This window comes from Somniosus microcephalus, unplaced genomic scaffold (genome assembly GCF_052327205.1).
Source record: "Somniosus microcephalus isolate GS21.2 unplaced genomic scaffold, FLI_Smic_1.0 unresolved_chr1, whole genome shotgun sequence".
NCBI classification, from domain to species: Eukaryota; Metazoa; Chordata; class Chondrichthyes; order Squaliformes; family Somniosidae; genus Somniosus; species Somniosus microcephalus.
The window spans coordinates 158,769,073-158,783,802 of NW_028225179.1; the positions used below are offsets into that span (position 1 = coordinate 158,769,073).

The 14,730-nt window shown below is 48.0% G+C and overlaps 1 protein-coding gene and 1 pseudogene across 1 annotated transcript in view; both read left to right on the top strand.

Annotated features, from left to right (window-relative positions):
• Positions 1 to 14,730, top strand: part of LOC147096358 (zinc-binding protein A33-like) — a 94,609-nt gene that overhangs the window by 33,118 nt on the left and 46,761 nt on the right. The gene's annotated exons all lie outside the window — the stretch shown is intronic.
• On the top strand, positions 8,887 to 9,711 carry LOC147096359 (E3 ubiquitin-protein ligase TRIM39 pseudogene; annotated as a pseudogene).

Genomic DNA, 14,730 nt, shown 5'->3' on the forward strand with positions numbered 1-14,730 from the left:
TTCCTCAGGTAAGGCGACCAAAACTGCACACAATACTCAAGGTGTGGTCTCACCAAGGCCCTGTACAGCTGCAGCAAGACATCCTTCTTCCTGTACTCGAACCCTCTTGCTACGAAGGCCAACATACCATTTGCCTTCTTAACCGCCTGCTGCACCTGCATGCTTACCTTCAGTGACTGGTGCACAAGAACACCCAGGTCTCTTTGCACTTCCCCTTCTCCCAATCTATTGCCATTCAAATAATAATCTGCCTTCCTGTTTTTGCCACCAAAGTGGATAACCTCACATTTATCCACATTATAGTGCATTTGCCATGTTTCTGCCCAATCACCCAATCTGTCCAAATCGTACTGGAGTTTCTCGACATCCTCCTCACAGCTTACCCTCCCACCCAGCTTTGTGTCGTCTGCAAATTTGGAGATATTACATCCAATTCCCTCGTCCAGATCATTAATATATATTGTGAACAGCTGGGGTCCTAGGACCGATCCTTGCGGTACCCCACTAGTCACTGCCTGCCACTCGGAAAATGACCCATTTATTCCAACTCTCTGCCTTCTGTCCACCAACCAGTTCTCTATCCAAGTCAATACCTTGCCCCCAATCCCATGTGCCTTAATTTTGCACGCTAATCTCTTATGTGGGACCTTATCGAAAGCCTTCTGAAAGTGCAAATACACCACTTCCACTGGTTCTCCCTTATCTATTTTACCAGTTACATCCTCAAAAAATTCCAGTAGATTAGTCAAGCATGATTTACCTTTGGTAAATCCATGTTGACTTTGTCCGCTCCTGTCACTGCTTACCAAGTGCTCTGCTATTACATCTTTTATAATAGATTCTAGCATTTTCCCCACTACCGATGTCAGGCTTACCGGTCTATAATTCCTCACTTTTTCTCTACCACCTTTTTTGAACAGTGGGGTAACATTAGCTACCCTCCAATCCATGGGTACTGTTCCAGAATCTATCGAGTTCTGGAAGATGACCAGCAATGCATCTACTATTTCTAGGGCCACTTCCTTAAGTACCCTGGGATGTACATTATCAGGCCCTGGGGATTTATCGGCCTTCAGTCCCATCAATTTTCCTAACACCATTTCCCTACAAATACTGATTTCTTTCAGTTCCACCCTTTCATCAGGCCCTATGTTCCCCGGCATCTCTGGGAGGTTATTTGTGTCCTCCTTTGTGAAGACAGAACCAAAGTATGAATTTAGCTGGTCTGCCATTTATTTGTTTCCCATTATAAATTCCCCTGATTCTGACTGCAAGGGACCTATGCTTGACTTCACCAATCTATTTCTCTTCACATATCTATAAAAGCTTTTACAGTCAGTTTTTATGTTCCCTGATAGCTTACTCTCATATTCTATTTTCCCTTTCTTAATTAATCCCTTTGTCCTCCTTTGTTGAATCCTAAACTGCTCCCAATCCTCAGGATTATTGCTTTTTCTGGCCAATTTATATGTCGTCTCCTTGGATCTTATGCTATCCCTAATTTCCCTTGTTAGCCACGGTTGAGTCACCTTTTTTGTTTTATTTTTATGCCAAACTGGGATGAACAAATTCTGTAGCTCATCCATTCGGTCTTTGAATGTTTGCCATTGCCTATCCACCATCAACCCTTTGAGTAACATTCCCAAATCAATCCTACCCAACTCGCTCGTCAGACCATCGTAGTTTCCTTTATTTAAATTGAGGACCCGAGTCTCCGAGTCAACTACTTCATTCTCCATCTTAATGAAGAATTCGATCATATTATGATCGCTCAGACCCAAGGGGCCTCGTACAAAAAGATTGCTAATTAATCCTTTCTCGTTACATAATACCCAGTCTAAGATGGCCTGATCTCTGGTTGGTTCCTCGACATATTGATCCAGGAAACCATCCCGTAATCACTCCAGGAATTCCTCCTCCACAGTATTGTTACTAATTTGGTTGGCCCAATCTATATGTAGATTAAAGTCACCCATGATGACTGCTGTGCCCTTATTGCACGCTTCTTTAATTTCCCTTTTCATGCAATCCCCAACCTCTGCCTTACTGTTTGGAGGTCTATATACCACTCTCACTAATGTTTTTTTCCCCTTAGTATTTCTCAATTCTACCCATACAGATTCCACATCATCAGAGCTAATATCCTTCATTACAATTGTATTAATCCCTTCTTTAACCAGTAATGTTACCCCACCTCCCTTTCCTTTTTGCCTATCTTTCTTGAATATCGAATACCCCTGGATGTTGAGTTCCCAGTCTTGGCCATCCTTGAGCCACGTTTCCGTAATCCCAACCAAATCATATTCGTTTACCTCTATTTGCGCAGCCAATTTGTCCACCTTATTACAAATGCTCCTCGCATTAAGACACAAAGCTTTCAGGCTTGTTTTTTAACGCTCTTAGACCTATTAGAATTATTATTTACTGTGGCCATGTTTGATTTAAACCATTGGTTTCTCTGACTGCCACTTTTGTTTTTCTCCTTCCTATCTTTTGCTTTTATCCCTGTTTCCCTTTCCTCTGTCTCCCTGCTCAGGTTCCCAACCCCCTGCCATTTTAGTTTAAACCCCCCTGAACAGTGCTAGCAAACCTCCCCGCAAGGATATTTGTCCCACTCTGGTTCAGGTGCAACCGTCTGACTTGTACAAGTCCCACCTTCCCCAGAAGCAGGCCCAGTGATCCAGGAAACTAAAGCCCTCCCTCCTGCACCAACTCTTTAGCCATGCATTCTTCTGCTCTATCCTCCTATTCCTATACTCACTAGCACTTGGCACCGGGAGTAATCCAGAGATTACAACCTTTGAGGTCCTGCTCTTTAATCTGCTACCTAGCTCCCTAAATTCTTGCTGCAGGACCTCATCCCTCTTCCTATCCATGTTGTTGGTCCCAATGTGAACCACGACCTCTGACAGTTCACCCTCCCCCTTCAGAATGCCCTGCAGCTGTTCAGTGACATCCTTGACCCTGGCACCAGGGAGGCAACAAACCATCCTGGAGCCACGTCTAAGGCCACAGAAACGCCTATCTGTTCCCCTTACGATAGAATCCCCTACCACTATTGCTCTCCCACTCTTTTTCCTCCATTCCTGAGCAGCAGAAGCACCCCTGGTGCCAGGAAGTTGGCTGCTGCTGCCTTCCTCTGGTAAGTCATCCCCCTCAACAGTATCCAAATCGGTATACCTGTTTGAGAGGGGGATGGCCACAGGAGTCCCCTGCACTACCTGCCTGCCTCTACTGCTCTGCCTGATGGTCACCCATTTCCCTTCTGCCTGTGCAGCCCTTACCTGCGGTGTGACCACCTCATCAAACGTGTTATACACGACCCTCTCAGCATCGTGAATGCTCCAAAGCCCATCCATCCGCAGCTCCAGCGCCGCAATGCGGTCTGCTAGCAGCCGCAGCTGGATGCATTTCTGCATCCAGGTCTTGTTGCATGCGGGCATGGACAGCTTCATTATCTGAGGAGTTGTGAATGGCACTGAACACTGTGCAGTCATCAGCCAACATCCCCACTTCTGACCGTATCCAGTGCACACAGCCATTTCTTGCTACCACGTTGAGTGAATTGGCTGAAGACTGTCTTCTGTGATGGTGAGGATCTCAGGAGAAGGCCGATATGGATCATCCACTTGGCACTTCTGGCTGAAGATGGTTGAGAACGCTTTAGCCTTGTCTTTTGCACTCATGTACTGGACTCCACCATCCTTGACGATGAGGATGTTCATGGAGCCTCCTTCTCCCGTTAGTTGTTTAATGGTCCACCACCATTTACGACTAGATGTGGCAGAACTGCAGAGCATTGATCTGATCCGTTGATTGTGGGTTCGCTTAGCCCTGTCTATAGCATGCTGCTTCTGCTTTTTAACATGCATGTAGTCCCGTGTTGCAGCTTCCCCAGGTTGGCACCTCATTTTTAGGTACGTCTAGTGCTGCTCCTGGCATGCTCTTCTACACTCCTCATTGAACCAGGGTTGGTCCCCTGGCTTGATGGTAATGGTAGACTGAGGGATATGTCGGGCCATGAGGTTACAGATTGTGGTGGAATACAATTCTGCTGCTGCTGATGGCCCACAGTACCTCATGGATGCCCAGTTTTGAGCTGCTAGATCTGTTCTGAATCTAGCCCATTTAGCACAGTGGTAGTGCCACACAACACGATGGAGGGTGTCCTCAGTGTGAAGACCGGACTTCGTCTCCACAATGACTGTGCATTGGTCACTGCTACCAAAGCTGTCATGGACAGATGCATCTGTGACAGGTAGATTGGTGAGGATGAGGTCAAGTAGGTTTTTCCCTAATGTTGGTTCTTTATTTTTTATTCATTGATGGGATGTGGGCGTCACTGGCTGGCTAGGCCTACATTTAGTGCCCATCCCTAATTGCCCTTGAGAAGATGGTGGTGAGCCGCCTTCTTGAACTGCTGCAGTCTATATGGTGTAGGTACACCCACAATGCTGTTAGGAAGGGAGTTCCAGGATTTTGGCCCAGCGACAGTGAAGGAACGGCGATACAGGTCCAAGTCAGGATGGTGTGTGGCTTGGAGGGGAACTTGTAGGTGGTGATGTTCCCATGCGTCTGCTGCCCTTGTCCTTCTAAGTGGTAGAGGTTGTGGGTTTGGAAGGTGCTGTTGAAGGAGCTTTGGCGAGTTGCTGCGGTGCATCTTGTAGATGTACACACTGCAGCCACAGTGCGCCGGTGGTGGAGGGAGTGAATGTTGAAGGTGGTGGATGGAATACCAATCAAGCGGGCTGCTTTATCCTGAATGGTGCAGGCCCAGACTGGCAGCTATGTCTTTAAGGACTTGGCCAGCTCGGTCAGTAGAGGAGCTACCGAGGCATTCTTGGTGATGGACATTGAAGTCCTCCACCCAGAGTACATTCTGTGCCCTTGCTACTCTCGGTGCTTCTTCCAAGTGGTGTTCAACATGGAGGAGAACTGATTCATCAGCTGAAGGAGGGCGGTAGGTGTTAATCAGCAGGAGGTTTCCTTCACCTTGCTTTACCTAAAGCCATGAGACTTCAGGAGATCCGGAGTCTATATTGAGGACTCCCAGGACCAATCCTTCCCGACTGTATACCACTGTGCCGCCACTCCTGGTGGGTCTGTCCTGCCGGTGGGACAGGATCTGCCCAGTTGATGGAGGAGTTTGGGACAGTGGCTGAAAGGTATGATTCTGTGAGTATGAGTATGTCAGGCTGTTGCTTGACTTGTCTGTGTAACAGCTCTCCCAATATTGGCACAAGTCCCCAGATGTTGGTGAGGCGGTCTCCGCAGGGTTCACTGGGCTGGGTGTGCCATTGTCATGTCCGTAGCCGGTACCAATATCAATGCTGGGTGGTCCAAGCGGTTTTATCTGGGGTATTTATGGCAATACTAAAGGAATATGTCTCCACAGGTTGAGATACGGCCCTTGCTGTTGGCCTTTGTTTTTATAATTCACTGCGGATGTTCTAACATTTCAGCACAATGGTAACTGCACCTGACCTTGGTTCCCAGGCTAACTGCAGTCTAGACGACCGTGGCAATCTCTTTCTCACCCCAGGCTGTCTGGTTACAGCTTCCTCACAGACTTTTAAGCATAAGAAAAAGGGTTACATGTTACACATCATTCAGGCTATCATTGCATACAGTTGGTGATTACAAACTTCTACATTTAATCCTTACACGCGATTATGGATCTCTTACTGACAATTATAAGATATTATTGGTTATAAGATATTAAAATAAGAATTCAAAATAAACAAACATGTAATTCATAACAATCTTACTGTCCCTGCCTCGTATCTCAGTCTCTGGAGTTCCATTAATTCTCTCAGCTTTTCTCACAGACTGACTGTCGCTTTGCTAACAAGGCTTGTTAAAGTCTGCACCTTTAATATTTGGTCAAGCAGGCCCAAGGCCTCTTTCTTCCATTTTAAAATCTAACCGGGTCTACCCAAGGCATATTACACTGGTTTATAAACACGATTATTCAAGAATTGGCGAGCATTGACTAACAGTTACATAATACCAACCTAAACCTACAACTAATAATGTTTATTTCATTTCGTCCATGTTAGCTAGTGGGAATGTGAAATGGGGATTTCTCAGGATTCTTACACTGGGACAGACAGATACTCACCGGAGGACTTATCAGGAACAGTTGTAAGCGTGTAGCTCTCATCTCTTTACGCTGCTCGAAGCTCGAAGTCCAAGTCCCTCTGAGCTTTTGGGTGTTGTTCCATTTATCGACCCCGCCCATAAAACTGGCCCCGCCGCCAGATCGGGATAATGAGCCTGGCGAGTTTCCGCTGATTGTGCCCGTTTGAGGAAACTCTTCAAATTGAACTAATTTTTAGGGGCACAGGCACTAGTAGGCACGTTTTAACAGTTTTTAAATATTAAAAAATATTTAATTTATGAAGAAACTGACTAGTGTACACCAATGAAACTAGTAAATGGTTCAGTACAGTTTTAAAGTCATTTTTAGTGATTTGAAAGCAGACCACTCACAGGTGGAGGATTAGACACTCTTAATAAAATGCTCATTTTTTGTGATTATAGAATGATACAGAACAAAAGGAGGCCAATCGGCCCATCTTTGGTAGAGCTATCCTATTAATCCCAGTCCCCTGTTCTTTCCCCACAGCCTTGTCATTTTTTCCCTTGAACTATTTATCCAATACTCTTTGGAAAGTTACTATTGAATCTGCTTCCACCGCCCTTTCAGGCAGCGCGTTCCAGATCACAACAACTCGCTGTGTAAAAAATGTTTCCTCATGTTGCCTCTGGTTCTTTGGCCAATCACCTTCAATCTGTGTCCTCTGGTTACCAACCCTTCTGCCATTCGAAACAGTTTCTCCTTATTTACTCGATCAAAATCATTCATGGTGTGGAGATGCCGGTGTTGGACTTGGGTGGACAAATGTAAGAAGTCACACAACACCAGGTTATAGTCCAACAGCTTTATTTGAAATCACAAGCTTTCAGAGCGCTGCTCCTTCGTCAGGTGAAGTGGAGAGATGCATAAAGTCAGTACCTTGCCCCCAATCCCATGTGCCTTAACTTTACACGCTAATCTCTTATGCGGGACCTTATCAAAGGCCTTCTGAAAGTCCAAATACACCACATCCACTGGCTGTCCCTTATCTATTCTACCAGATACATCGTCAAAAATTTCCAGTAGATTAGTCAAGCACGATTTACCTTTTGTAAATCCATGTTGACTTTGTCTGATCCTGTCACTGTTTTCCAAGTGCTCTGCTATTACATCTTTTACAATGGACTCTAGCATTTTCCCCGCTACCGATTTCAGACTTACCGGTCTGTAATTCCCCGTTTTCTCTGTACCACCTTTTTTGAATAGTGGGGTAACATTAGCTACCCTCCAATCCATGGGAACTGTTCCAGAGTCTATCGAATTTAGGAAGATGACCAGCAATGCATCTACTATTTCTAGGGCCACTTCCTTAAGTACCCTGGGGTGTAGATTATCAGGCCCTGGGGATTTATCAGCCTTCAATCCTGTCAATTTTCCTAACACCATTTCCCTACAAATACTGATTTCATTCAATTCCTCCCTTTCATCAGACCCTATGTTCCCCGGCATCTCTGGGAGGTTATTTGTGTCCTCCTTTCTGAAGACAGAACCAAAATATGTATTTAATTGGTCTGCCATTTCTTTGTTCCCCATTATAAATTCCTCTGATTCTGACTGCAGGGGACCTATGCTTGACTTCACCAATATTTTTCTCTTCACATATCTATAGATACCTTGTTTTGAAAGTTGATATATATCACATCCACCTCACTACCTTCATCAACTCTCCCCGTTACTTCATCAAATAACTCGATCACGTTAGTCAAACACGATTTGCCTTTAACAAATCCGTGCTGACCTTCATTTACTCACCCATACTTTCCCAAACGCTGATTAATTTTGTCCCAGATTATTGTCTCTACAACTTTCCCCACCACTGACCTTAGGCTGACTGGCCTGTAGTTGCCAGGTTTAGCCCTCTCCCCTTTTTAAAAGGGCGGTGTAACATTTGCAATCCTCCGGTCCTCTGGCACCACCCCCAGATCTAAGGAGCATTGGAAGATTGTGGCCAGAACCTCCGCAATTTCCCCCCTCACTTCCCCCAGTAACATAGGATGCATCCCATCCAGACCGGGGACTTTTCTACTTTGAGGAACACACACACACACATCTACCCATATACACCCAGTCCCACAGAGTGACTTCCCTCAGTGAGTAATCTGGTAAGGAGTATGGAATGTGTTCAACCCCCAGGTATTTTAACCCCAGTTTGTGGTGCATTAAACTGGGAACATTATTTAGTTGTACATTGAGGCTCCAGTTCCAGCTTTTGTTCATTTTAGTATTTATATCCCCACAGAATCCCACAGTGCGGAGGCGGGTGTAATGTTTGATATTTTCAGAAGCTGTGACCTCCCTCCATGGAGGTCCCGGTGTTTTCTGCTGTTGTCAGATCCTCGATTCCTCCCCTCAGGGTGGCTCTTTTCTCGAATTGAGAAACAAAAAAATCAGTCAGAAAGGGGGATCTCGGTGAGAACATCTCCCCCGATCCCCGGCCAGTCTCTCCCCCCGATCCCCGGCCAGTCTCTCCCCGATCCCCGGCCACTCTCTCCCACCGATCCCCGGCCAGTCTCTCCCCGATCCCCGGCCAGTCTCTCCCCCGATCTCCGGCGAGTCTCTCCCCCCCCGATCCCCGGCCAGTCTCTCCCCCGATCTCCGGCGAGTCTCTCCCCCCGATCCCCAGCCAGTCTCTCCCCGCCGATCCCCGGCCAGTCTCTCCCCCCGATCCCCGGCCAGTTTCTCCCCCCGATCCCCGGCCAGTCTCTCCCCCGATCCCCGGCCAGTCTCTCTAATCCCGGGTGAATCTCTCTAATTCTCTGCTTTTTCTCCCAGTCTCTGTGACCCTGGATGTGGAAACAGTGAGTCCATGGCTCGAGATATCTGAGGATCTGAAGAGTGTAAAACGGACCCGGACCGAGAGGAATCTCCCTGACACCGGGAAGAGGTTTACAGTCTGTTCCTGTGTGCTGGGATCGGAGGGATTCACATCGGGGAGACATTACTGGGAGGTGGATGTGGCGGGGAATCGGGTCTGGAGTCTGGGAGTAGCCGCAGAGTCTCTGGAAAGGAAGGATTGGGTCACCGAGAGCCCAGAGACTGGAGTCTGGACCATTGAGCGGGCTGGTGATGGGTTTTATGTAAACTCCTCCCCTCAATCCCCTCTCCCCGCCGGTCTGATCCCCTGGAAGGTGGGAGTTTATCTCAGTTATGAGTCCGGGACAGTTTCATTTTACAGCGTGGACACCAAGTCCCATCTCCACACCTTCACTGGGAATAAATTCACGGGGAAACTTTATCCTTTCTTCTGGACTGGGGATGTGAACAACAAATGGCTGAGAATCTGCTCCGGCTCCGATCCGGGTCTGTAAAAGGGGCGGGGCCTCAGGCCAGCCCGCATCATCCATGACGTCACAGTGACTTGACCCCGCGCCATTCGGGTCAGGAGCAGAGGTCAGAGGTCAGGAGTTGGAAAATGTAATTTCCAAATTACACATTGTAAAACCCCAATGAGACTGTAAATACAACCAATAAAAATATAAAATGTGAGAAGAATGAAAGACTTGCATTTCTATAGCGCCTTTCACGACCACTGGGCTTCCCAAAGCGCTTTACAGCCAATGAATTACTTTTTGGAGTGTAGTCACTGTTGTAATGTGGGAAATGCGGCAGCCAATCTGTGCACAGCAAGCTCCCACAGACAGCAATGTGATAATGACCAGATAATCTGTTTTTTGTTACGCTAATTGAGGGATAAATATTGGCCAAGGCACCGGGGAAAACTCAAACACAAAAGCAAAATACTGCAGATGCTGAAAATCTGAAATAAAAAGAGAAAATGCTGGAAATACTCAGCAGGTCAGGCAGCATCTGTGGAGAGAGAAACAGAGTTAATGCTTCAGGTCGATGACCCTTCGTCAGAACTCTTCTCTGAAATAGTGCCTTGGGATCTTTTACATCCACCCGAGAGAGCAGACAGGGCCTCGGTTTAAGGTCTCATCGAAAAGACACCTCCGACAGTGCGGCGCTCGCTTAGTACTGCACTGGAGTGTTAGCCTAGATTGTTGTGCTCATGTCTCTGGAGTGGGACTTGAACCCACAACTTTCTGACTCAGGAAGCGAGAGTGCGACCAACTGAGCCACTGGCTGACACTGTAATAAAAACAAAGACTAAAATAAAAAGTAAAACCGACAGCAACTCCATCCCAGCCCTTTCTCATCACTGCCCCACTCCTTTATATTAAAAAGCAGGTATAAGTTGTGCTCTCAAAACGAGGACATTCCTCAGTTCATCAGCACCATTAGTGATGAGAAATACACAAACTATCTCTCTTCAAGATGATGGGGAGTTTGCAAATCTTCGGTTTAACGGGCTGAATGTTCACTTTTACTGCGGTGCGGGCTGTAAAACGGGCGGCCGATCCGCTAACGCCTGTTGTGGTAAAAGTGAAAATTCACCCCAGAGTGTTTGACGTTCCCTCGCAGTTGATTGTAGTGCCACTTTCAGCCAGGAGATGGCGATGCCGAGCTGTACAAAGAGCTGCAAAGTTTTACAGTGCAGTATCACCACCTGCTGGTGGAAACCGGTACTGAGGGAATATCAAAAACTGCAAATGCTGAAACACTCGGCTGATCAGACAATTCAGGCAGGACCTTCCTTCAGAACTGAAAGATAATGGGATCAGAAAAAAGAATGGAAAATAAACACGAGCCTAGAATTCCCTCTTCCGTGCTCCTGGCACACACCGAGTCCCTGTCGGGAAAATCCGCATTCACGGTCTGTCCAATGTTCCAAAAAGCACAGGTTGGGATTGTGGAATTTCCCAATATGGGCTCTTGCTGTGTGTCAGGAGAGCGGAATTCCAAAATCTGGGCCTGTATTCCGAGTACAGAGAGGAGATTAATCAGTTAAAAAATCTCTGAAGTGGGTGCTGAAGACATGAAATTTATTTCCAGAGGGTGCCTGGGAGATACTTTGGTCAAAAGTGAATGGAAACTAGTTACTGGATTATCCTAGGCAGCGCCCTAGGTATGTGTCAGACCGTTACTTCACCCCTTGGTCCTGGATTTGAATCAAACAACAACAACAAATTGCATTTATATAGCACCTTAAACATAGTAAAATGACCCAAGGCGCTTCACAGGAATGTTATCAAACCAAATCTGATACTGAGCTTGGTCAAAGAGGTAGGTTTAATGTAATGTCCATGTAATGTAATTAGCACCACAGTCACTCGGAGGAATGCCAGGGTTCGATGAACAGACTGTGACTATCTTCTTGTTCAGTATTACTTCTTTGTACTGGATGTTTAATGCATAATAAACCTGTTTTCCTGATACACAATATACCTGGACCCAGAGTGCTTTGTGTAGTCAAGGAGAAATTATTCTTAAAAACTTTTAAAAGCTACATCATCCCTCAGTCTTCTCTTATCTAGAGAAAAGAGCCCCAGCCTGGGTGCTCTCCAGTGACTCCTCCCCATAAGCTGGAGAGAAATCTTTTTTACAATCCTCAGTGCATTGAGAAATATTGTGGTGTTCAACTTATTTTTTTCATGAGTAAGCTCTGTCACTGTAGTGTGACAAATTTAGTTGCCCCTTTTCCCCCGCCCCTCCAGTGCCACACATCTGTTCCCAGCTGATGGGGCTCACTGGTAAACTGTTCCTACCGGATATAAAACACAAAGTGCCGGCAGTGCATGGCAGACCAGTCAGTATCTGTAAAGAGAAAAGAGCCGATTGATGGTTTGAATGTGAATCTTTTCATCAGAACTCGTGATGAGGCGTTATACACCTGAAACACCTTTTCCAATTCAGGTTTATTGTATTAGTAGATTCTGTTTTTTATATTATTGTTCACACCAGGTCTCTGCTAATACGGAAATGTAACCTGCTTCGAGCAGATACAGAAGAAGAGAGCACCTTTGTTTCATTTCTTTACCTCACTGCCTGTGCTGGGACACGTCTTGGCTCTGATGTGAGCTCCCTGCTTCTGCTGGGATGCTGATTGCCTCTGCTGTGTGCTTCATGCATCTGCTGGAATACACCCTGGTTCTGCTGGGAAACCCCATGCCGCTGTGTGATTGATGCTCCTTTCCTCTCTTCTTTACCTGCCCCTGTTAGCCTGAGTAAGATGTGGATCTCAATGTGTGGCCAACAACAGTGCCCGTGAACTTTCTTCCACTACATCCCCGGGTATCTTGCTCCTGACAGACCAGTAAGCAGCTCCTGAACTTCCTGCTTTAGAGTTTTTGTCTGGCAACATTTTTGTTCTTTTCGTTCACTTTGTTTGTATTGTTAGATTAATGAATGTAATAAACATGGCGAGACTGCTCTGAAAACCACGTGATCGCTGGTTGGATGCAAATTCATTACGAAAAGAAAAATCAATGAACGAATTCTGGGGATAAAATTGGTTTTGGCCGGTAGTTCAAAATGTCCAGCTAAGTCCAGAATGAGGTGTGAACTGCAGGAATAAACAGGAGGTCAGGCAGCATGTGTAGGGAGAGAAACCGAGTTTCAGGTCGATGAGCCTTGGTCAGAACTGCAGGAAGCCGGTGAGCTCGCTGCCTGTAATGTGGCCCCACAGCCGGAAGGTGGCGCTCCATGGCCGTGTCTCCGGTGGATTCCCGCGGTCCGGCTCACTCGAGCTGCTTTCCCACCGCGGCCATTGGCCACACTTCCCCAAGGCCCGCCAGCTTCACTCGCTCTCAGAAGGAACCGCATGAAGGTTCCGTCAATGACCAATTCCTGAGTCTGTTCCGCGACCCGTCTGCGTGCGATTCACAGGCTGAACTAGAAGAGCCCGGGTCCAGTGACAATGACCTGGTCATTGGCCAGAGAGCCTGTCACTCAGTGAGGGGGCGGGGTTCTCCCGGGGGAAGCGGAGTGGCCGGAGAGCCTGTCACTCAGGGAGGGGGCGGGTCTCTCCCGGGGGAAGTGGATTGGCCGGAGAGCCTGTCACTCAGTGAGGGGGCGGGTCTATCCCAGGGGAAGCGAATTGGCCGGAGAGCCTGTCACTCAGTGAGGGGGCGGGTCTCTTCTAGGGGAAGCGGATTGGCCGGAGAGCCTGTCACTCAGTGAGGGGGCGGGTCTCTCCCGGGGGAAGCGGATTGGCTGGAGAGCCTGTCACTCAGTGAGGGGGCGGGTCTCTCCCAGGGGAAGTGGATTGGCCGGAGAGCCTGTCACTCAGTGAGGGGGCGGGTCTCTAGCGGGGGGAGCGGATTGGCCGGAGAGTCTGTCACTCAGTGAGGGGGCGGGTCTCCCCCCGAGGGAAGTGGATTGGCCGGAGAGCCTGTCACTCAGTGAGGGGGCGGGTCTCTCCCGGGGGAAGTGGATTGGCCGGAGAGCCTGTCACTCAGTGAGGGGGCGGGTCTCTACCCGGGGGAAGTGGATTGGCCGGAGAGCCTGTCACTCAGGGAGGGGGGCGGGTCTCTCCCGGGGGAAGCGGATTGGTCGGAGAACCTGTCACTCAGTGAGGGGGCGGGTCTCTCCCCGGGGAAGTGGATTGGCCGGAGAGCCTGTCACTCAGTGAGGGGGCGGGTCTCTCCCCGGGGAAGTGGATTGGCCGGAGGACCTGTCACTCAGTGAGGGGGCGGGTCTCTCCTGGCGGAAGTGGGTTGGCCGCAGAGCCTGTCACTCAGTGAGGGGGCGGGTCCCTTCTGGGGGAAGTGGATTGGCCGGATAGCCTGTCACTCAGTGAGGGGGGCGGGTCCCTCCTGGGGGAAGTGGATTGGCCGGAGAGCCTGTCACTCAGTGAGGGGGTGGGTCTCTCCCGGGGGAAGCGGATTGGCCGGAGAAAATGAACACAATCCTACGTTCTCTGAAGCCGAAGAAAACCACTTTTGAAGATTTTGAGTTTAAGCAACAAGAGAGCGTCTGTGAAATGAAGGTGAATTCTCAGTGGGCCGTTGTGGGCAGCGCCTGTACGGGTAGCGTGTGACGCACCCCATGCCCGGATAACAGAACTCATAGAATCATAGAAAGTTACAGCACGGAAGGAGGGCATTTCGGCCCATCGTGTCCACGCCGGCCAACAAAGAACTATCCAGCCTAATCCCACTTCCCAGCTCTTGGTCCGTAGCCCTGCAGGTTACAGCATCCCAAGTGCACACCCAAGTACTTTTTTAATGTGGTTAGGGTTTCTGCCTCTACCACCCTTTCAGGCAGTGAGTTCCAGACCCCCAAAACCCTCTGGGTGAAGAAATTTCCCCTCAAATCCCCTCTAAACCTTCCACCAATTACTTTAAATCTGTGCCCCCTGGTTTATGACCCCTCTGCTGAGGGAAATAGGTCCTTTCTATCCACTTTATCTAGGCCCCTCATAATTTTATACACCTCAATAAGGTCTCCCCTCAGCCTCCTCTGTTCCAAAGAAAACAACCCCAGCCTATCCAATCTTTCCTCATAGCTAAAATTCTCTATTCCCGGCAACATCCTTGTAAATCTCCTCTGTACCCTCTCTAGTGCAATCACATCTTTCCTGTAATGTGGTGACCAGAACTGCACGCAGTACTCTAGCTGAGGCCTAACTAGTGTTTTATACAGTTGAAGCATAACCCCTCTGCTCTTGTATTCTACGCCATGGCTAATAAAGACAAGTATTCCGTATGGCTTCTTAACTACCTTATCTACCTGGCCTGCTACCTTCAAGG